Raw genomic sequence first — 24,718 nt, forward strand, 5'->3', positions numbered from 1 at the left:
CCGCACAACACAACCGCTCCCAAGGCCCCGCCCCGCGCCGTAGCTCTGGCATGTGCCCTCCTCCTCCGCCCCGCTCTCCAAGCGCCGCCTCCCATTGGGCGGCTAAGCGCGCCCGGGGGCGTGCCTTATGCTAATCAGGCAGCAGGTACCGGCGAAGAAGGCGTGAGGGGCTTTTTCGGGAGGGGAGGGGAGGGAGTGGGGGCCTCGCTCGGCCCCAGCCACGTGTGAGCGCGAACGCCTGGCTGGTCCTGTGTTCAAATTTCCCCTTCTTGTTAGGAGGTGGAGGGAGGAAGAAAAGGAAAAAAAGCCACCACGCGCTCCATTGGCTCCATTTGACCGGGGGGGGGGGTCCCAATTTTCTGGCACATACATACATGTCGATAACTATCCTGCAAGGGTTGATAAGGGTTGACTTTCCTGCCTCTGCAGGATAGGACACACAAAATTGGCTGCCTGAGGTGGCTTGCTTCACTGCCTAATAGGAGGGCCTGATGTATGTAAGAATGAAGCTGCATGGCCTATACTGTACTGAGTCTCACTATTAGGACTGCCTAGTTCAGTACAGTGGTGCCCCGCAAGACGAATGCCTCGCAAGACGAAAAACCCGCTAGACGAAAGGGTTTTCCGTTTTTCGATGCGCTTCGCAGGACGAATTTCCCTATGGGCTTGCTTCGCAAGACAAAAATGTCTTGCGAGTCTTGAGATTTTTTTCGCTCCCCCCCCCCTTTTTCTAAGCCGCTAAGCCTTTAATAGCCGCTAAACCGCTAATAGCGCTAAGCCGCTAATAGGGTTGCTTCGCAAGACGAAAAAAACGCTAGACGAAGAGACTCACAGAACGGATCTTGCGAGGCACCACTGTACAGTATTATGGGACGTGGGTGGCGCTGTGGGTTAAACCACAGAGCTTAGGACTTGCCGATCAGAAGGTCGGCAGTTCGAATCTCCGTGACGGGGTGAGCTCCCATTGCTCGGTCCCTGCTCCTGCCAACCTAGCAGTTCGAAAGCATGTCAAAGTGCAAGTAGATAAATAGGTACCACTCTGGCGGGAAGGTAAACGGCGTTTTCATGCGCTGCTCTGGTTTGCCAGAAGCGGCCTAGTCATGCTGGCCACATGACCCGGAAGCTGTACGCCGGCTCCCTTGGCCAATAAAGCGAGATGAGCGCCGCAACCCCAGAGTCTGTCACAACTGGACCTAAAGGTCAGGGGTCCCTTTACCTTTACTTTAGTTCAGTATTGTCTACTGTAAACAGCGTTTCCTGGCACTCGTCATGGTGTCCCGTTGCGCCAGAAGCAGTTTAGTCCTAGCCACATGACCCAGAAAGCTGTCTGCGGACAAACGCCGGCTCCCTCGGCCTGGAAGCGAGATGAGCGCCACAATCCCATAGTCGCCTTTGACTGGACTTAACCGTCCTTTACCTTACATTGATTGGCAGCAGCTCTCTGGGTGTTTCAGGCAGCAAGTCCCAACCAGCCCTACTCGGAGATGCCACAGATTGAATGTGGGGCGTTCTGCATGCAAGGCAGATGCTCTGCCACAGAGCTATAGCCCTCCCCTCAGGTCTGATGGCTTCTGTTTTCTTACTGCTGCCATGCCAGAGGTGACTCAACATGTGTATTTGCAGGGGTGGCATGGGTTGGGGTAGGAAGATAATCCAGGAAATGATATGGGTGCTGCCAGAAATGTACTTCGACACAGTAGCTGAACCCTTCATGGGTTGCCAGGCTTCACAATAATGCTGGCACATGGGAAGCTAGCTAGCCTGGACATCTGTTCAAGCAAAACAGCAAATACAGTACAATACTGTATGTGCATTTGAATGTATGTTATCTACAGAAACAAAGCACCACCACATTATATAGCATTAAAGTATGGCATGTCTATTCCTTATGACATGACACACTTTGAACAACCCATTGTGCCATATTTTGATTCACAGCTGACAGACCAGCAGAGCATCTATAACGTTTCCCTAGAACTGGGTGTTCTCCAGATGTGTTCGACTCCAACTCTCATCAGTCCCAGCTAGGGTTGCTACCTGTCCCTAGAAAAACGTGAACGTCCTTTTTTGGAGAAAACTGTCCCATGCCCTGTTTGGACTTCAAATGGGATGCCTTTTTTCACGTATTCAAGCTCCTCTTCCTCCTCAAAACTGTGCAGGCAGAGGGTGGGTCACGGAGAGTGAGGAAGTTTGCAGTGCATGGGCCTGCTATAGTGGAGTCTCAGGTTTTCCGCAGGCAGGGGGGTGGCCGATAGGTCGGAGAGCAAGAGGTGGCTTGCAGGGGCCTCTTGTCAGGGTGCGGTGTGGTAGAGAGAGCTTTTGCGTGGGCAGAGGGGGTAGGGGTTGGTCGGACTTGGAGAGCGAGTCCCAGCTATATATGCAATGTGCAATATTTTTCTTACAGTTGTAAATCATAGTGCTTTTGTTCGTTTTTTATTGAAGAAACCACTGTAAACCCCGTGTGCCATTGCAATGGGTTGCTCTGAAGTCATTTCTGCACTAGGTAAAGTAATTTTTAGCCTCCCCGCCAGGCCCCTATTTTGCCTGACCAAAGGTAGCAACTGGCAGCCAGTAAAAATCTGGGAAAGTGGGAGTTGGGGTTCAATAACATATGGATTACTTAGGGTATGATTGGCTAACCCTGCTGTGGGTGCACCAATGCCTATGGTACGTAACACCTAATTTTAAAGCATGTAAGGTTGCTTTGGTAGGTCTTCTTTGGCCTTTGCTCCCTCCACTTAAAGCTGAACCATGACCAACACATACCTTTTAAGATCCTGGTCTTTTCTCAAGAATCTGCAATTCTTCACCCTGAGCATTGGTAGAGACATGAGGGGAATCTTTACACCCTTCAGCTTTGCTGCATCAGACAACAATTTGTTTTAACTTCTCAGCAGAATTTAAAACTAACTTGCGGACGAAGACAAAACCCACCATTTGCTCAAATCTTTTTCCTATTGCTTTCAGTCTGCTTCTAACGTATTTCTCACTCGTTCATTTTCTTTTCATGCTGTGGCTAAGCAATATGCTCCACTAGGTGAGCTTTAATTAAAGGCACTCGTTTCCCTTCTCAAGAGTTCAGCTGCAGCTGGGCCCTCTTGTCAGCCAGATGATTGCTTGCATCCAGCCATATCTTAAGCACACAGTAGTTCATCTGTAAGCCCAGTTTATCTGAGATGCCCATGAAATACTAGCCCCATACAGCAATCCGAAATGCAGAAGTCAGTGACAGAGGGCAAAGGCATGCAGGAGGAAAGTGTGAGTTGAATGGAATGGGTCTTTGGTAAAAGGTCAAAGGTTGGAACAAGCTGACCACCTAAGCAGTGAATAGTGGGCCTGTTTAACAACAATAAAAGAGAGTGTTTGTACTTTGGGGGCTATTACATCAGCATTTGTTGGCTATGCTGGTCACGCATCGCTGGAGGATGGATGGGTGAGGATTGCTCAACAGTTAGTCTTGCTTGAAACAAGCCTTTTTGAAAACTTGCTTCTCTTTAGCCAAGAGCTACTGGAAACACATGCTCTCATAAGCTTTAGAAGAGTCAGAAAGGCATCTGAGGGCTGAACAGTAGGTTCTTTCCAGCTGAAAAAGTAAAGACATTCTATGGCACTGCAGGATCTATCAAATGGCATGTGGTATCATTATACAGAGTGCTTTAAAATACGGTAAAGGTAAAGGGACCCCTGATCATTAGGTCCAGTCGTGGCTGACTCTGGGGTTGCGGCGCTCATCTCGCTTTATTGGCCGAGGGAGCCGGCATACAGCTTCCAGTTCATGTGGCCAGCATGACTAAGCCGCTTCTGGCGAACCAGAGCAGAGCACAGAAACGCCGTTTACCTTCCCGCCGGAGAGGTAATGGTACCTATTTATCTACTTGTACTTTGACATGCTTTCGAACTGCTAGGTTGGCAGGAGAAGGGACTGAGCAATGGTACCTTAAAAAAAAAACCAGGAAATGCATTAAAGAGCTGAGCATCAGGATTAAGGTACAGTACTCTAAAGTCTAAAACATTTGTGGACCTATGAAATATTATCATATATTACTATTAATTATTATACATGATGCTTTAAAATACCTTAAAATAGCAGTAAGTGTTTCTGCTATTGGAGCCATAGTGAGCGTGAGATTGTGGGTGGGTTTGTATTTGGTCAGCAACTCCCCGTGCATCTTCCGGAATTTTGAAATTTTAAAGTTTTAAACATATGCTTTGAGCAGACCCACTGAAATCCATGGGAATTGGGTTAGCCACAACTACCTGAATTTCTACTGATTTCAATGGTTTTACTCTAAACATGACTAAGTCTGGGTCCAGCCAATTAAGTGGAAGTAACCTCCAATGGATTTTAGTGGGAAATGCTTTCAAGCAAGTTGCTTTGGTTTGCAATCCGAAGCACACACCTACCCTGGGAATAAGCAGCACTAAAGCCAGTGGGGCTGACTGCCTAAAAGGCAGTAAGATACTTGTGTTTGCTACCCTTGAGTATACGCCGGACATTATAAGCCCCCTCCCCCCCCTTCTGCAATGATCTGCTTTACTCATAATTTCAAGAAATATGTATAGTTCCTGGGTAAAGTAGAACATTGCAAAAACAAGGCATTGAACTGTTACTCATTTAACCCATAAGGCCAAGGACATCCCTAGACTTTGTCCTCCTTAACAAACAACAGTGGAGTGCTGTTGCAAAGAGGGCTGCATACAGCTTCCAGGAAAAACATGCAGTCTTTTGCAGCCTTCAGAATCAAGGCAAAGCACAAGTTTCAAAATGTGCCGTTATTCTGTAAGGCTATGCTCATTGGTCTTGAAACCTAGCGCCACACTCCGGTATGGGCCTTGCACATTTATTAGTAGTTAATGAACAAAACTAATGCAGGTTAGAATGTGGATTATTTCTATATCTGACTAATCATACTCATTAAAACCAATGGACTTAAATTACCGTAGTAATGATCATTGGTTTCAATGGGTCTTTTCTGAGTTTGACTTAGTAATATGGTTACTGGCTTACTAGCAGCAAAAAAAATACAAAAAAATTACTGTATTTCACAACCCATAGTAACCAATGAGTATAAGCTGATTTTAACCATATTTGACCCTAGAATAAGGTCTAGGGTCAACAGGTTAACATTTAGTAGTTAATCCATCATTTTTTCTTTCCCCAAAGGAATTTGGGGGGGTAATGCATAAAAAATATGATTGCCTTGTTGTTAGCAGCTCTATGCACAGAAATAGCGAACCATTGGAAAGTCCCAGTCCTGCCCTGTTGAAATAGTTGGATGAATAAAATTGGGACAGTCAGAACGACTGACTCAACATTGAAGGGTTGTGGGAGGCATATCAAAAGGTAGTAACTTCGCTTTGACTTTGTTTCTTTTCATTATAAACGCCTGCCCCTTTCCCAACAGCTCGGCTGGCTTCCCAGGGATGCCGGTACCAGCAACCGTGTTACATTTGAGTTTTGGTATGTGACACTGTGTTTGTATTGAGAATGCTCTTTGTGCACCACTTCGTTGTGCGTTATTTCTTAAACCAAATGTTGTTTGGTATTTGTATTCTCAAAAAAAAACAAAAAAAACCCAACATTAAATTAAAAATAAAGCTTTTGTAAATATATAAACCCATTACAGAGTTGCAAGCTATCAGTTCTGCCAATAGTAAATCTAGAGGAAGAACAAATAAAGGCACCGAATGCAGAAAGATTAAAAAGAAATTGGTTCCTTCGATGGATTGGTGCTATAAATGCCAAAATGAAGTGAGAGTAAACAAATGTAAAATAATTCCATGTGTGGTCCATGGTCAGTGGTAGAGCACATGGTTTGCATTGCAGAGGGTCCCAGGTTCAATATCTGCCATCTCCAGGCAGAGAAAGAATAGTCTCCTGCCTGTAACCTTGGAGAGCATCTGCCAGTGATATAGACAATGCTGAGGTAGATGGTCTGATTCAGAGTTTCCCAAACTTGGGTCTCCAGCTGTTTTTGGACTACAATTCCCATCATTCCTGACCACTGGTCCTTCTAGCTAAGGACTGATGGGAATTGTAGTCCAACAACAGCTCAAGGCCCAAATTTGGGAAACCCTGGTCTGACTCAATATAAGGCAGCTTCCTATGTTGCTATGTACTGCTTTGGGATCCTCTGATTCCCTATCCTTGTGAAACTGAGCTTGCACAACTAATGGCTTCAGCAGCAATTGCAGTATCTGATCTCCAGATTCCTCCATGTTCCAGGATGTTTTGTCCCTGTTGCAAAGTTTACTTTTTAAGATCCATGTTTCAGAGGTAAAGGAATGGCATGAAACAAGAGCTATGCCCTTACCAACTGTGTTTTGGTTAGTATAATTGCCCTAGTGAATCCACTGCTCATCTGTCCACCACATGAATGACAGAAAAACATTCCTCATCGCCCTTTATCCAGCAAAACTTTCATCATACAATACTATGAATTTCTGCCAGTTTTTCAGACATGTGCTACCAGCCCTACTGGATTTCATAAATATTCCATTTGGATCTGACTTTTTGACCACGAATGTATCTGGATACATGAGGAACTTTATGCAAAGCTTTCAGTTGGGGCACTTAAGTAAACAAGAGGCTAAGAAGGGAAGCAGAAATGTAGCTAAAAGCTGCACATGGTATTTGAGAAATTTCAAGGTGGAGCTAAAAGGAATTCACCAAATCACTACAGAAATGCCATAAGGTTCTCAGCTTCCTGATTTTCTGCCTTTATTTGTCCTCTGCCCTTACAAGTCCACTATAACAGCAGGTGGGTTGGGATCTGCTACTGGATGACAGAATGACCTAAGGTAGGTGATGGCAGCAGCACAACAACCATACAAATACACAGCAAGAAAATAGGAAGTGGGTCCCCAGATGCATATCTGAGCTAAAGGCGGGTCCTCAGTCTGCAAAGCTAACAACTATACAACTCGTGATATGACATCATCACCCTGTGCCTGCCCTTCCAGCCAATGATATGAGGTGGAAGGGTGGGAGCTGTACAGTGCAGGTATGTTGTAATAGAGCAGGCCTGGCCAAACCTGGCCCACAGCTGTTTTGAGACTACAACTCCCATCATCCCTAGCTAACAGGACCAGTGCTCAGGGATGATGGGAATTGTAGTCCCAAACCAGCGGGAGGGCCAAGTTTGGCCATGCCTATAACAGAGGTTTAGAAGAAGAGATAGAAAAGCGTGCAGCAGCAGCTATGAATATCTCATAACGTTAATGCACTAGGATGGATCTTTATAACTTTCTAATAGCTATTCATCCTTCTATTTGAATTTATCTAGTCCTTTTTCATATTCAGCTATCCTGCAGCCCACTCTACTGGTTCTGCTAATAACAGTTCATCCACAAACTGTGTAAAATAAGTCAATGCTCTCTGTGATGGCATGGCCTGAAGGCATGCAGTCAGCCCCATGAGAAGGGAGAGAGGCAAGCAAACCAACTAACCAAACCAACCCTTCTTTCTTCTTAACTTAACCACTGCCACTATGTAGAATTGTAGATGCATATACATATTTTTCTCTGCCTGCTTCCACTAAACAACTGTTTAGCCTTCTGGGCTTTAATTGCTGCAACCCACTCCCAATACTTGTTCCCTTAGGTAACAGCTCAGTAAAATTGTTTTAGAAAAGTAGTTACTGATAGGGGCAAATTTTCCAGATTTCAGTTCATGTTTCCCAAGCCCAAAATAATTGTATATGTTTTTAATACAATTCTATACTTTTTTCCTTTTCTAAAAGTGAAAGAGTCCTAAGGAATGTAACATTTAGCAAAGAGTGCCTTTAAACAAACCTTCATTTCATCTGGAATTTCACTTGATTAGAGGAAAGTACTCTTTCACACCCATAATTCATTGATGGAATTTGCTGCCAGAATAGGGTGGCAACGGCCACTTGGTTAGGTTGCTTTAACACGTAATAAGTCTATCAGGCACTAGTTATGAAGTAAGCAGGGGTATTCTGATAAACAACAGACAAATAAAGTTCAAGGAAAATCACCTTTATTTCATAACTTATGGTCCCCAGTCCAGACACCTCCTACAGTTATACGGACTCTCCAGATTCAGAGGCAGCATACTGATAATCACAGGTGAAGAGAGTACTGTTGTTACACTCATGTCCTGCTTGTGGCTTCCACAAAGCCTTCTACTTGGCTATTGTGGAGGCAGCAAGCTGGACTAGATAGTCTTGCGGTCTGATTCATTCAGCAGGCCTCCTCTTACATTCTTAATATTTATTTCTGGATAATGAAATTGTATCCAGTTGAATTTGCCCCCATCCACATGTGTTTTCAACACATCCAGCCAGTTTGTTCCAAAAAGGTTTTTTAAAAGATGAGAGGTCCATAAATCTCTGCGGAGGAACGGATCCGAACAGGCATTGTGCTCTGTTGTGTGTGCTTAGGTTTTCATATGTTTTTGCATTCCACAAAAGCAGATAAGGGATTCCAAGTCCATCTAAGCAATGGGGCTCTGTTAGTAGAAAATGTTAACGATGCATATTAGCACAGGGCATTGAACGGGAGCTTCATCTGCTCTTGTAGCATTAGTGCAAGCAAAATTCTAACCAGAGAGAAACGGCTTCCCTACTGACATGGGCAGGAGAAGGTTCCTGCACAGCTGTTATTGATTTCAATGGGGCATGTGCAGGAGAACCTCCCAGTGAATTATGCCGCTTTTAAAAGGATGTTCTTTTATTTTTCCACGCAATTATCACCGAAGCAACCAGCCTGTCCCATTTAAGCAAAAACAAAATACAGAAAGCAAGCCACAACACTGCCCCTCTATTTTGCACATTAAAAACAAAACAAAATTGTTTGGAGGCTGTGTACTTTCCCTGCACCTGCACTATGCTGGAGTGAACATCAATCTACAAACATGGGACAAGCCGAAAGGCAAATCCTCCCCTCTCTGCTCACTCTGTTGCCCCCCCCCCCACTTTTACACAAAAGGAAAAAAACTGGTTCTCAGGAGAAGGGTGGGGGAGGTCAGGACAAAACATGCAGTAAGAAGTCTTGTTTTTTATGCCAATCTCAACTATTTTGTTTGGCGTTCAGCTGCACATTCTTTGCCAGCGCTCAATATTATGCTGCAACAGGCACAAATAGAACAGTAACTAAGGAGCAGACTAGCATGTTAATATTTCAGACATCAGGGAAAAAACCCATCTTTGATCAAATGTAGGAAGCTCTGTGATGTACTCAAGAGTATGTCTATGTACTTGTGGGTCTCCTATACAGTATAGCACTTTTGTCATGCAGAAAGTTAGTTACCTAAGTTTCAGAAGGGACATTAGTTCCTTGGGGGGAGGGGAACCTGATATCCATCCAAGCATTGCTATGAAGGCAGAAGAGCTTTTAGGTCCAGTCACACATAAGCAAGGTTTATGTACCAATAGTTGTTGTTTTTTTTTAAAATCGAATGTTTCAGTAGAGATCTGGTCTACAAGCCAGTGCTGTGTAGTGGTTAGAGTGTTGGACCTGGGAGACTAGAGTTCAAATCGCCACTCAGCCATGAAGCTCACTGGGTGATCTTTGGTGAAGCCACTGCCTCTCAGCCTAACCTAACAAAGCGTTTTTTGTGGAGATGAATTGAAGAGGGGGAGAACAATGCACACCATATTGAGTTCCTTGGAGAAAATTGTGAGATATCAGTGTAAATAATATAATAACAATAAGAATAGAATTCTACACACAGAAAGACCATTTAACTCTCATTACCTTCAGTGACATTTAGGGTGCCTGAGTACAGGACTGCAGCCATGATTGAAATATCACACAGGCCTCTTGCAGGGACTTAGGGCAGGGTTGGGGAACCAGCATCCCTCCAGATGTTGCTGGACTAGTTTCTTTCACCCGTGACTATTGGCCCTATGTGCTGAGACTTATGGGAACTGGAGTCCAGCATTTCATAGAGTTGGAAGGGACCGCAAGGGTCATCTGGTCCAACCCCCTGCAATGCAGGAATCTTTTGCCCAATGTGGGGCTTGAACCCAGGACCCTGAGATTAAGCACCCCATGCTCTACCGGCTGAGCTATCCCAGGTCCATAGGGGGTGCAAAAACTGGAGACTCATGACAGCTGCTGTCCTATATTCAAAGAAGGAGCATGGACATCACTTCGAACCAAATGGTTGTACCTTTGAGGAAACTGGTGACATACAGAGATTCTAAAATGATGTCTTATGGCTTCAAAGCTGAAAGCTGACAATAGACCACAGTAGCTTGAAACTTTCACTTAATTTTCTGACAGAACACTTGTCCTTTAGCAGTTGCATGACAGGCAGAATTTCAGCGCATGATGCTTTCCCATGAATAAAGAGGTGTTGTGACCAAAATCTTTACCAGCTGAATTTCTACCCGTGTTGCCACTATTAAAGACTCCGGAAAACCCAGTAGAGGGGAAATGCACTGCCTTTGAGTGGGGAAGAAATCGATTTCCCTTTAGGAATAAATTGGAAAGGAGGGCTACAAGGAAGGACTTGGTTCACTTCAGGCACAGGCAAACTCGGCCCTTCATATGTTTTGGGACTACAACTCCCATCATCCCTGAACACTGGTCCTGTTAGCTAGGGATGATGGGAGTTGTAGTCTGAAAAACATCTGGAGGGCCAAGTTTGCCTATGCCTGGTTCACTTAGTGCAACATTCAAACCTTCCTTATTACAAGGTGTTCTGTACATGCCCTAAAGTAAGTAAAGGAACCCCGATTTTTATATATCTAAAAATGTGGTAATCAGTCATAAAGTCACCCGACTTCAGCTTATAACCCAAAATGTCCAGAGTTTTTATTATTCCCCTTGATGTACTGAATTCCATAAAATGGATGGCATGCTGGGTGAAGTATTTCCCTTGATAAAGCATTTCATTCCATGTCCCCCTCCCCAACACTTGCCCCACTAAGGAATGTAAACTAAATGAGTGATTAGCTTCCATGTCAGCCTGCCTACATTTTGATCTCTGAAACCAAACAAAAACCCTCATAATTTTTCTTCGTAGAACAACTGCCCGCTTGGATGACTGCCAGTGCACTGAAGTGAAATCCTGACAAGTCAGAGGCACGGTGAGCTGGTAGTTCTCGTGTGGGACTGAAATGGGTGTTCAACCAGTTCCCCATGGGGTTGTACTTCCCCCAAAAGAGCACAGGTACATAGTTTTGGAAGATCCAGCATTGTCACTCAAGCACCAAATGTCTTGGGTAGCTCAGAGTGCCTTTGAAGGAGCTTCAGCTGGTTTGCCAGCTGCAATTATTCCTGGACAGAGATAGCCTTGCTATGGTGATTCATACTCTGGTAAATTCCCAGCTGGATTTCTGCAATGTGTTATATACCTGGGACTGCCTGTAAGATGCCCTGGAAGCTTCAGTTAGTGCAGCGCTTGCTTAGCCGTCAGAATCTTGACTGGTATATCCAGGATTGCTCATATTATACCTGTTTGAATTCCATTTGCTTCTGAGCCCAATTTTAGGTGCTTGGGACTCGGGTACCTGAAGAAATGCCTCTCCTTATATCACCGTGTCTTAAGGTCTTCTGCAGAGGCCCTTCTCCAATTTTTTTCTTCTTCCGTTTATATCCCACCTTTCTTCCAAGAAGTTGAAGGTAATGTATATGGCTCTCCCCACCCCCTCTTCACAACAGTCCTGTGAACTGGGCTGAGATACAGTGAATGATCTGCAGCCACATACTGCGCTTCAAGGCTGATTTGAACTCTGGTCTCCCATGTCCTAGTCCAACACTCTAACCGCCATGCACCAAAGGCTCTTAACAGAGATACATTTTGCACAAAAGAGAGAGGGCCTTTTCTGTGTCCCAACTTCGGAATGCCCTCCCGAAGACGACCTGTCTGGTGCTTTTTAACATCACCAGGCAAATATCTTCCTACTTGTTCAGGCATTTGAGATGGTATCTTAATTAAAACTGCCTCCTCTGCTACTTAGAGTTATGTTTTTATCGTGCTGCTTATTGTCGGCATGTAGTATTCATATGTGAATAGTTTCATACACACTTTTGTACACCACCCTGGAAACTTCTGCTTAAGACATTTTAAGAATAAATACATGGGTTGCAGCCTCAGACATATAGAAATCTTAGCTTCTGGGTAGGATTTGAGATTTATTATACAGTAGTTCTACAGAAAATCGTCTTTGGCAGCAGATCCTCCCAAAAGTAGTGGGGTTTGGGAACCCTTCGCTGTGTATCCTCGCTCCTCTTCCTGTTGAACAGAGGGCAGGAATTCAGCAGAGCACAGCGTAACTGAGAAATATTTGTGTTGGTCTTAAGATTATTGTGGAATGTTATCACAAGGAGTCATTATATCCCCACAGCTTGCATCACCACTCTTTGCACTGTAGAAGCTATGGGTTGATTGTCTTTTATTTTTTTACTTGATTCAAAAAGTTGTTACACTGTCTGTCAACAGGGTAAAAATAAAAATCCCAGGGAAAATTATATAATGCCAGAGAACACATCCTGCTTTTAATACACTCTGTTTCTCGGTGATCCGTTTTCTTCAAGATAACACTGCATTAATATTCACTGATTAGGGAAAGAGTAACAGCTGACATAATGTGATGCTTCTGTTCTCTGGTGCTTAAGTACTTGACAACTTCTAAAATGCCAAGGCTTCATTGCTCCCATTCCACCCTGGTGGTATTCTTTATCCTTCAAGCAAGTGGCAGAATATGCTGCATTTCAGGATTTGTCCAGTGTTCCCCCAAAACATTTTTCTATCTGCCGCTGGTTTTATGGGTATTTGCTTTATATTTGACTGCAGTGTTCACCTTCTATGTATATCCTACATCAAGATGAACAGAATGAGTTTTAAAATTAACAGCAGCAGCAGTAACAACAACAGCAGAAAGCCGTACACAACAAAAATGTGCATTTGCTTCTGCTGTCAAACAATGGGCTAACAATTTTGTTGAGACATCAATGACTCAATTTGCTTCCTGCGAGTTTCCATTAGCAAACAGGAATCTAGATTACTTTTGCCAGGAGGCATTACAATGCTATCATTAATTTGTGTCGCACCCGCACATCAGGGCACCAATCAGCTTTTTAATAATTTTTTTTTTTACTTGGAGAGAATGTTCAGCCAAGTAGAGTTGAAAGGGTATCATTGCAGCAGCATTGATTGTGAAGGCTTGTTGTGGTCAAAAGAAGAGAAATCGCTTTTTTTAAAAAAACCTGAAAGCTCTCAGCAGAAATTGTAGCTGTTTTGCAGAATGCTCATTCTTCTCTCTCTGCAATAGTCCTTCTACCCAGCCTGTGGGACTTCTGACCCTCAGTTACTTAACTTGGTTTATCTCCACAATAATTATACGTTTTCTGTGACTGCTGAATGGTCTTATGCGCACAATATTTGTGATGGAGGTTCCAACAAAAAAATTGGGGCTACTGGAAACTTGGAGAGCTTCTACCAGTTAATCCTGAACTAGATGGACCAATGGTCTGATTTAGTATAAGGGAACATCCTATGTTCCTTTGAGCAGTTTGCGGAGAGAGCACAGATTTGTATATAAATTATATAAATAAATATGTAATGATAAGCCACTGTGTGCATGTGCATTCAGCTGCAACAATCCTGAGGAACACAAACCAGGATAAGCAAAATGTATTAGCTAAAAGGGAGAAGGAACCACAGTTGGCACAGACATAAGATTGCATCAGGGTTAACAATAGTAAGGCAAGAAAAGAGATGAAGTGAGTGAGCCCATATATAACCAACAGCATGTGAAGTTGGCACAAGATCTTCGTGCGGGGTGGGGAACATTTGTCCCTCCAGGTGCTGCTGAACTACAATTTCCATCCTCCCTGGCCGTTAGCCATGCTTGCTGTGACTGATAAGATTTGTAGTTCAGTAACATCTAGAGGGCCAAGGGTGCTCCACCCCTGCATTAGTGGCACTGAGGATGTAATCACACAACATATATTTTCTTGGGATAAGAGACACAGACTATGTGTGGAGCTTTCTGAGATCTTCTAATGTACAAGCCTTTCCAGGTGATAATTTTATAGCACAAAAATTGCAACATTTGTTGAGTTGGATCCAGCTACCTTGAAGTAGCTATTGGGATGTTTTGCTTTCAGAGGACTTAATCTGTGATGTTTTGCCAATGGGGAAAAGCAGCACCCTTCTGTTCACTAACGCATGAGCAATTTTATTTTTAATCTTCTTTCTCTCTTGTAATGTCCTGGAAGTGATACTGGGAGTATCTCAAAAGGCAGCATTGCTTTGTCCCTTCTGCCCCCTGACTGTCTCACTACTTCCTTTCTTTTTGAAAAACCTTGCTTGGTATGCAAATATGCATAATCAGCACTGTGCATAAATCAGCACATGTAGCCATGACTGGGGCTAATAGGCCCATTGTAAGCTTGGTGGGCAAATGCTCCACTCTGGCTAACACCAGCTTCCTTTATTTTTAACCATGTTGTTGTTGTTGTTGTTGTTGGGCATCTATCTGTCTCAGTTGACAATGGAGGAGTGTGCCTTTGGGGGTGAAGTCAAACTGTTGGAAGGTTACAGCACCTGCTGTGGCTGTAGGGACTGATGCAGGAGAGACATGTTTTGTTGAAGCTAGGACAGATGAAGGCGACTGGTTGTGCAGCTGCAGCTGCACCATGCTGTTCCTTCTCTTTGCACTCCTCCCAGCAGTCATGGTATGAATGCACAACCTGTCTGTCTGTCTGTCTCCAGGCACTGCAGTTGTCAGCAAGTGATTCCCAGACGGTGGGGGTTGAAGTTGCCAGCCTTCATGTCACTTTTGCAGACATCTTTGTAACACAGTGTTGGTTTGCCTGTGACTGAAGCCAGCTCCCTGTAGAGCACGTCCCTGGGGATCCTGACATCTTCCATTCTGTGTACATGACCAAGCCAGCGTAGATGTCGCTGAGACAGGAGTGCAAACATGCTGGGAATGTGGGCTTAGGAGAAGAGCGTATCTTTGTTTGAGACACTGTCCTGCCATGTGATGCCCCAAATCTTCCTGATGTAGCGCATGTGGAAGGCGTTGAGGCGTCGCTCCTGGTGGTTATAAGCTGCCCAAAACTCACTTCCATGAAGCCCCATGCTCAACACGCAAACTTGGTAGACCTTCATTTTGGTATTGGTCCAAACGTTAGCACCACATTTTCCCATACCCTTTTGAAGAAGTGAGCCACTGCCATAGCTGCCTTGCTAATAAGCTTGTCCAGCTCAGCGTCGACAAGAGGTTCTTGGTTATGGTGGAACCCAGGTAGGCAAAAATGTCTACCACCTCAAGCGTGTGCTGATACATGGAGTGCTGGTGACATCCTGACCCAGGAAGTAGAGCACTGTAAAGAGAAGTGCTGGAGCATGTGGTTGCCGCTGTTACCAGCTTCATTATCCTCAGTGCTTTTTTCTAGAAAAAGAGGTGCCAGAACTCACCTTGTTCTCTTATAATGACAATGGCGCCCACCTGAGATGGGCTGGAACTGAGTTCTGATGAGTTCCAGCTGAAAAAATGCTCTGATTATCCCCAATGCCTCTGGTCCCCAAACCTTGGAATACGCTGTATCAAGGATGGGAGGCAGAGAGGCATTGGGCATAATGAAGGTGCTGGCAGCAGCTGCCTTGTTCTTCATAGCACTGGGCTGAAAGAGTGTTGGCAGAAGGAGTTGTGATGCTTTCAGCACCACTGCCGGACTTCACAGTTCCCTTCCACTGCTACCCCTATCGCTCCTTGGTGAGCTTGGGGAAGGCAGAGGGGCACCAAAGAGCCATCAGAGGCACCATGCCCAGTGCCCGTTCTCAAACCTAGTGCCAGGCCTATTAACATTGGCTAGAGTATCGAGAGATGAATATAGCTGGCTGTTATCCCCTTTCTCTTGGAGGCCCCCTAGCAATGGGCTGCTTGTTTTTTTGTTCAGGGTGGAGTGGAGTGGTGTTCAATGGCACTACACTCCCTTTTGTTAAGTGTGCTTTGTTGCTAATGAAGGCAGGAATCATTTTCCCCACCCCTCCACTAAAATCTCAAGGATGGCTATACTGATTCCAGAACACGTCAGCTATTTTCATGAGATTTTCTGCTTACATTTTAGAGGCATAAACTAATTCCCCAAATCTGCATTCCTTTTTATCAACAACATTTTCTCGGGTGGTAGTGGATGTTGCACGATTTCAAGAATGTGAGGCCCCTAATCCACAATTCACCACAAAGCTCAGTCATCCAAACAAACCTTTTTTGTGATCCTTACCTTTCCTCTAGCAAAACCTACCCACTAAAGACTTGAGTGCATCGTTCTAATGATTCCAATTTAGCTATTGGTACAGCTGCTCTAAAATTGCTTTGCAAAACTCCAAGCATTTGATTGTGCAAAGTTCCCCAGTCTTTCAACATCTTATCATGAAAACTTTGGAAATGTATATAATTCCGTCTAATACAACAGTTTCCACCTCAGGTTTATGATAGGTCTATTAATCAGTCATCGCTGAAGGTTTGGGAGCTCCCATTTCATCACAGCCATTCCTACATCTATCAGTCAATTATCTTTATTTCTTAGCATCTTTTTAATTATGTTTGACTATGGATGACGTAGGCTAGGGGGCTTCACCATTGCAAGTGTACTAGAAGCCTGAAGCCAAAGAGCAGGCTGCTTAGGAAAAAAAAGTTCAATATCTTTCCCATTCCCTCTTTGCCCTCCTTACCTAGCAGTCACCAGTGCTGTAACCTGGTGATGGTAGTAACAATGGATTGTAAGAACTCTCGTCTGGTAATAAAGAATTATTTTCTGAAGAAGGTGATTGGAGGAACAGCTGCAGACATTCCTGGATAAGACTGATTATCTGGATCCATGTCAGTGTAGGTTCAGGCTGCTCTTTCTTCTCTATATCTCAGCAGCTTTTGGTACCATTGACTATGGTATCTTTCTGGACCAATGTCCTACCTGCAGGGTCAGGTAAATAAAGTAATATTGGGAGAATGCTCTTCAGCCCCCTAGTGTTTATGCTGTGGGCTGCCACAGGGCACTACTTTCTCCCCAAAGCAACTACTCTATTCCAAACTTAAAAATGGAAAGTGGTTAACAAAAGAGGTTTAAAGACTCTCTCAAGGCAAATCTAATAAAATGTAGTATAAACACCAACAACTGGGAAACACTGGCATGTGAGCGTTCCAATTGAAGAACAGCCTTTACCAAAGGTGTCATGGACTTTGAAGACGCTCAAACTCAGGATGAAAGGGAGAAACATGTTAAGAGGAAGGCACGTTTGGCAAACCCTCATCATGATCAACTCCTGTCTGGAATCCTATGTCCCCCCTGTGGAAGGACATGTGGACCCAGAATTGGCTTCCACAGTCACTTACGGACTCACTGTTAAGACCGTGTTCATGGAAGACAATCTTACTTGGCTATGAGTGATCGCCAAAGAAGAAGATGACTACTTTCTCCCCAGTGCTATGAAGCCATACTAAGCCATTAGGAGTGGTTGTTGGGAGTTTTAGAGTGGAGATGATAGCCAACACTACTTCTCCATTACATCTGAGTCAGGGGGAAAGTACTGAACTGGTACCTTGATGCAGCAGTAGGCTGCATAAACTGAGATTGAATCCTGGAAAGATGGAGAGCTTATAGGTGCAAGGCTCATATTTGGGTGATGGGTCCATTGCTTGTCCAAGACTAGAACCCAAGTTCTAGTATTATTGTGAGGGGGGAAACTTCTTCATATCTATTTTCTCCATACCATACATGATTTTTTATATCTTCTCCCCACCTTTTTTCTAAATTAAAAGGTCCCAAATCTTTCCTCAGAGGAGAGTTGCTCTAACTTCAGTTACTGGTTTGACTATATGACTTAGTATTATATGAGTTGTAGTTATTGTTTTAGTGTGAACAACATTCCAGTGTAGAGGAACCATGGAAAGCTATAAATTTTCTATGTCCCAAACTTTCTGCTATAGAACTAGAACCTGTCAAAGCAAATAACAGAGGACACATCTGCCTTAAGAGAGAGGTCCTCAAGAAAAAGACAGGAAAACCATTATTCCTATATGCACTAGGCACTGCAAACCTCAGCCTTTATTTCTGGCTTCAGGAGAGACAGAAAAACCTGTAGGTGCACTTTCATTATTCTAAAACATTTTTTCCTCTTTCTGTTACAGAAGTCGGGCTATCTCATGGAGGTTTCAGCTTGATTCACTCCAACTGGATAAGTGCATTATGGCTAATAATCAACTGAAAAGATGAAACCAATGGACTTGGAACACTGACAGCAGTTGGGGTGAGGGGAATGGAAATTTGAGAGGAGGAAGAGTGATATTGAATATCCTGGAAGAGGACATGGCAGGCTGGGGGACACCCTGAAGAGAAGCACTCCGCCCTGAAACATTTTGTTGCTCGTCCCATGTGTTTCCCTTAATAAGGAAATCAACTTAAATATGGTTGTCCCAGTATCTATGAAGCTGATTTGGATGAGGGGGGAAATGTGTTGGTAACGAAATATGATTGTTGCTGAGCCCTGCGTATAATTTAGGAAGTTAAGTATGTCAAGCCCTGTATATAATTTAGGAAGTCTAGCCAATGGTAAAGTTCACTGAGAGAGAGAGAAAGAGAGACAGATACGGGAACTTCCACAGCCCAAGGCAGAACAACTAAGTTCAACACCTAACAACAAAATGGAAAACATTTAATGAGCCAGAAAGACGCAACAATGTGCATATGATACTTACAAATAATTAACAAATTGCATTTAATTTATGTTGTTGTTCAGCTACAGCTGGTAGATGTGTGGTGGAGCTCACACTTTGACTAGAGGCCTGCAACCAAAGTTTCAGCTGGGAAATATGCCTAGTGTTCATCTGCACACACGCAGCAGGCCGGGGGAGAATCCCCTGCCTCCATGCAGTTTCTTTCAGCAAACTTCCGCATCCTTTCTCACACCATCTTAACCACAACTCCATTTCCCTGTCTCTCTCCCTCCTGTTCATTATCCTGTGATAAACAGATTCTTCTAAAAACTGGCCATGACTAGAAAGCATGGCATTCCGATTTGTCACTTTCAAGACATGTGCTGAGCTGATCTTGAGCCTTGAAGCATCTCTTACACAGGAATCTTGACCACCACCTGAGGGAATCAAAGTATTATTTTTGAATAGATTCTTATAAAGCACTTCAGAATCGAGGCTGGTTATTATCTAGACGATTTATTACCATTTTATTCATTAGGGGACTAAAGGCTGAGCAACTCATTGTGAAGCAAGCATGGAATACTGTCCCCAACATTTCCAATCAAGTGCTAACATAGGGTGAAGTGGTGCTTAACCCTTTTGTCCGTCCATCCATTATTTCCTTCAGAAAGTACCCACAGGTTGTTTTTAAACCTATTCCCCCAGCTGGGATCTGAAACCAAAAATATAGATAATGTAGTGACCAAGGGAAACAGATATGGGTCAGACAGCACACAGTTTAAATCTCACCTTTGTGATGAAGTACTACGTCTCAGTTTCAGCCCACCGATTTTGCAAGGGACAATCAGAGGTCAGGGGAAGGGTTAAGCACCTGCTTCCTACCCACCCACTAGCAAATCCCCAGGGTGGGTGGGTGTTGCATTGTGACAGGATGGGAAAACTCTGCCCTTAATAACACTTGGTTGATTATCTTATATAGAGAGAGATAGTTACAGTGAAAAGAGGTGAAAAACACAGTTCCTAGGTGGTAAAGTCTTGTAGAGTAACCAATAACAGGAAATGCGCTGTGGCTGAGTTGCTAACCACTTAGAAATCAAGGGCCTGGATTGTGATTGGGCAGCGAGGCGTGCAGAGCAGGTAACACTCAAAGAGTGTTTTCCATGAGGAAATATGGATGCCTGGGGGCCTCTGCTGGGTTTAATGAAAAACAATTACAGAATTTGCAGGCAGGCATTTTGGTGGAGATAATTTTCTCACTTCATAGCCACAGAAAACAATGTAACTAAGCTAGGATTAAGAGGGGGTTTGTGGCTATTATCAGCTCTGTCAGAAGAAGGTGAAATGGTTACTGTTCAGGTGGGACAGAACACAAAATCCTCCCCCCCCCCTTTTTTGTACTGGAAAATAGATGGCTTGCATTGACTCTACGCAAGCTCCAGTAAAGACAAACCAGGACACATTCCTTCCTTCCCTTATAGCCTGCCAGTGGTTGCTCCAAGCACATTCCAGATCTGCTAGGATACCTTAATTGTCTTCACCTGGATGAGCTTGCCAACATTCCTGTGAGCTATTACAACTCCTATGGAGTGGAGCATGCTTTCCTTGTTTTTCCAAATCTTCTACTGCCAAGTCTCAGTGGGAGTGATACACGCCTACGTTTACGTACAATTTTGCTAATTCCCTTATCTGCTAATGATGTACAAGGTGCCTTCGTGAAAGCGCTCCCTTTAGTGAATGCTCACAGTAATAGTTTCAGGACAACCCATAATGAGAGATCAGAACTGATAACAGGGAAAGAGGTGAAATATGCAACTTGTTGCAATACGACGCTAGGTATTGTGTATTGTTTTTAGCAGTGTTTTTTTGTAATTAATTATAGCTATTCCACACAGGTTTGTCCAGAACAAGAATCAATGACAGTTTTTAATTTCCGTGGCTTCAGTCTTCACAACATTTAATTCAAATTAGTGTGGAAAAACGAACGAAGCAATTTAAAGGACCCTAACCTTGGGGAAAAGGTTGGGCAACTTTTTTTGGGAAGGCTATGCCGTTTTTTCAGGGCTTTCTTCCCGAACACAAATTATGTTGGAATGCCTGGAACAATTTCCCCACCACTGAGTTTGATTGTGTAATTATGATAACCAAAGGCAGAAGGCACCAGTGAAGAAGACGAAGAAAGCAGAGTTAGAAACCTCTCCAGAGGTCACACTACCATAGCTCCTGGGAAAGGAGAATCTGTTCCAACCATAGTTCCATAGACAGTCTCAAGTTCATTTTTCAGAATATGATCATGAAAAACCACACAAAATAACCACACTTATAAATAGAACAGCTGGATCACAAACAGGAAACACTCGTGTCTTTTACATGCTTAATGGGGAAAAAGATCCATTGAACTCAGTGAGGCTTACCTCTGAGTGGGCACAGGCAGGAATGCATTTATAGATGTTTTGAAATCATTAAGGAAAAAATGCTGATATATATTCAAGCAGTGTTCTCTTTTTAGAGATTGCAACAGCTTTTATAACATTTTTTCATTAATGTCTACTCAGAACTAAGTCCCACTGAGTTCAATGGTCAGATGATGATGATGATGATGATTAACTAGCACATCCCATCAGCACAAGGATTTCTGTTTTTTCAATGGGACTTCCCCCCTTCCCCCTATGTGTGTTCTACAACTCCCCCAAATCTGCTCTAGAAGAAGGGGGGATTGCCTAGAACTGATTTATAGGGTGCACGGTTGGAAGAATGTTTTGTTGCAGAAGCAGAAATCCTCGTGCTGGTGGAATGTTAACATGGTGCAACAGAGAATTACCTCCAGGTGGCTGCATAGGATTGCAGCCTAAGTGGAGAAAGTGACTCAATGAATATAAAGGCAGTTACTATGACAGTCATGTGCCCTCTTCAACAATTAGTGGAAGACGGCAGTCCACCAGCTGCTGCCCTTGCAAGCCCTCCATAGATTACAATGAATCAGTTTTATTTATCTGTGCCATTTCATGTGCCATCTTCCTGCCCTTAGGACCCCTGGACAACAACAACAACAGAAATCCTAAGACAATTTAACATTTAAACAATTAAAACAGCAGTATCAAAACACAAATGGTAAAACCACCAGAGAAAAGAAGAATGAAAACATGACACCGAAAACAACCCTCCAGCAGCGTATTATGCTGGGATAGCTCCGTCCGTAGAGCATGAGACTCTTAATCTCAGGGCTTCATGCCCCAAGTTGAGCAAAAGGTTCCTGCATTGCAGGGGGTTGGACTAGATGACCCTCATGGTCCCTTCCAACTCTACGATTCTATGATTCTGTAACATAGTGTGGCCATTTATGGATTGTCAAAAAAGGGGACTAAAGAGGACTCGGATTTGCATCACATTTGCACATGCTGATTGTTATATATAGATACAAATAATTACTGTGATTTAAATAGAACTATAATACATTTCATCCAAGTGACCAGGTAATCTGTCTGCTGTTCAGGTGTTAAAGGTTGGCCTTGCCCTGCTGTTACTTCTTTTGGGTCTTTATTTTCAATCTAGACTTTGAATAGAAGCTGCCTTCAAATAAGAGGGCTGTCCTTGAATTCACAGGCCTGCAAATATAGGGCTGTCTTCTGTAAATAGGACACATGCTTGCCATTTAATACCAAGGTTCTCCTAAGACATTTATACATTATGTTTTCACCGACCAATGAAAGGCAAGCAATGATTCATTCAGGTGAACCTCCCTAGGGAGGACATTCCAGGTGGAGGACATTCCTCAATGAAAGGTGCCACAGTGCTTGAGCCTGGTGGATTGAACACAGCAACTAGCAAAATTTAGCTTGGGGTTCCCAGACACTGTCAAACAAACTATTTTTCAGACGGGCAATAATATCTGATTGCCAACATAATTATTTTGCCATATTTCTAGGTCACTTTCTTAAAATACTGCTTGTTCTTTAAAATTATGTAACTACTGGTGACCTTATTGTAAGGAGTAATTAAACATTAGAATAAGCAGCTGTAAAATGACACATATTTTTGATAATGTGTAGCTTCGTGGTGCACAGTGAGACAACACCGATGAATGTAATGCCTATTACATGAGCACTTGGGTAAATTAGGTCAAAAATACTTTGTCAGCTAGCATAAGTGAAGGGAACAGAAATTCAAGAAAACCAAGACCAGCAGCATAAATTTGAGTCTTGTGAAGAACTGGAAACCCAAACACAGCCGCTGAAAGGAAAGAAAGAAAGAAAGAAAGAAAGAAAGAAAGAAAGAAAGACTCAGAATGTGTTTGAGCCTTGAGAATGTGGAAAATAATATTTTAAATATTCTTTGCTGGCCTTGAATTGAGAAGATAGGTGGGCCTACCTATGGGGCCAAAGACCTCCCATTTGAAGGCAGATAAAGATTTCAATAGAAGATTATCTACAGTCTACAGTCTCAAGCTCATTAACTTCATCCACATGAGCAGCATATACCTTTAAAAAAGGTTTTTGAACTTCTTAGGAGATGAGGACGTGTTTTGGGACGTTACAGAGGTGAGCCAATCAGTGCTGTGCATTATTGGCTTCTGCAACAAAGTTCCAGATCTGGTTAATTGCTCTCAGTCCTGGACAGAAAAACCATTTGACAAGAATGCAGTAAGTGCACTTCCAGAGCAGCTTCACTACTCAGAATGTGTACATCTGTACACATCATTTGTCACCATAGACAAGACTACCAAGTCTAGCATGACAATATTGTGCAGAAATGCAAGTTTGCTGTTAAACTATGCCATTGAACTTTTGTTTGGCAGCCCGGGGTGTGGGTGCAGGAACAGCAGGCTGTGCATACTAACCCACAATGTAAGGTTTAGGGCTCAAGCCAACACTTGTGAGTGGCCCTGATCCAACCCAGGATGGTCTGCGGCAAACCTGACCCAGATCCAGAACCTGAACTGATTCAGGGCTTTGCTCAGTTATAAAGTAGAGAGTGAGGAGATTGAGACATGTGTCCCCTTCTTTTCGCCTTCCTTCCCATATGTTTAATTAAGGTTTTAAACCCTAACTAAGCATGCAGTCAGGAGTGGTGAAAGGAGACGTGAGCCTCATGGTCAGGATGGGGGAGCTACCTGCACATTTCCTTCCATCCCTTGCTGCCAGACCACCACCAACCATTTTGACAACCTCAGATTGTTCTGGGTGGGCCCAGTCCAACCTTGGGTGATCCAGAGCTGCCTCAACCCGTTCAGGCCAAATCTGCAGTTGGCCCAAATTGGCCCAGTTTGATTCGAAACCTGGGATTTAGCTGGAACCTGTGTGCAGCCCTAGCAGGAAGTGTGAGACCCCTCTTTAGGAGGCCAGATATGCCACTTTTTTGTACTAGAAATAGAAAATCTGCCTCCCTCCCTCTACACTGTAATAAATGTTCTAGTCTACTAGCTTTTCTAAGAGAGCGAAAGAATAGGGATGGCCACAAGCATTACACAACGGTGTTATGAGAGCAGCCCTGCAGGGCATCTTTAAATAACATGATGCAAAGCAAAACAACCCAAAGTTACTGACAGGATGGGAGGGGGAAAGAACTCTGTGTTCATATTTCACCCCATTTAAGAGAAATATAAATTCTGGTAAGGTTTTTGTTTTGTTTTCACCACTAAGGTTTAGATAACAGAGGCTGAAGTCCTAAGTGCACCTGCAGGAAAGGAAGTTGGTGGGTCTCACTTCTGAGCAAACAGGGGTTGTACCGTAAATGTGAAGGCAGAGAACTGCTGCATTGCTCTATAATACATTTACCTAAAAGAGAAGTGGATGAGATTATTGCCTTGAGTCAACTCTAGAGAAATGGCCAGTTCCTAACTGGGGCAGAAAAATTAAACCAAGTGTAATACGTCAGTTCCATACAAAAAGAACAGAGGAAGTCCAACACCGAATCACATTTCTAGGGTGTGTAGAAAGAAATTAAGGATATTTGCAATTCCATTTGAACACAGCTTGATAGCCTCAAACTCCAGACTAAATGAGTTACACCCACTAAATCCTGAAAGAGATGGTTACAGAGATTAGCAGTGCCCTAATGAAACCTTTTGATGGCTACTTAGT

At 43.6% G+C, this 24,718-nt stretch overlaps 1 long non-coding RNA gene across 2 annotated transcripts; it reads left to right on the forward strand.

Annotated features, from left to right (window-relative positions):
* The first annotated feature begins 12 nt into the window (after positions 1–12).
* On the forward strand, positions 13–19,608 carry LOC308469138. 2 transcript variants are annotated; one of them, XR_013982015.1, is made up of 4 exons: positions 13–145; positions 5,215–5,344; positions 10,997–11,060; positions 18,117–19,608. It is a non-coding gene; the product is annotated as an uncharacterized lncRNA (long non-coding RNA). The 2 variants fall into 2 exon arrangements; XR_013982016.1 differs by lacking the exon at positions 13–145 and adding an exon at positions 365–493.
* Positions 19,609–24,718: the final 5,110 nt, after the last annotated feature.

The sequence above is a fragment of the Podarcis pityusensis genome, assembly GCF_964106645.2.
Source record: "Podarcis pityusensis genome assembly, contig: HAP1_SCAFFOLD_156, whole genome shotgun sequence".
Classification (NCBI taxonomy): Eukaryota; Metazoa; Chordata; class Lepidosauria; order Squamata; family Lacertidae; genus Podarcis; species Podarcis pityusensis.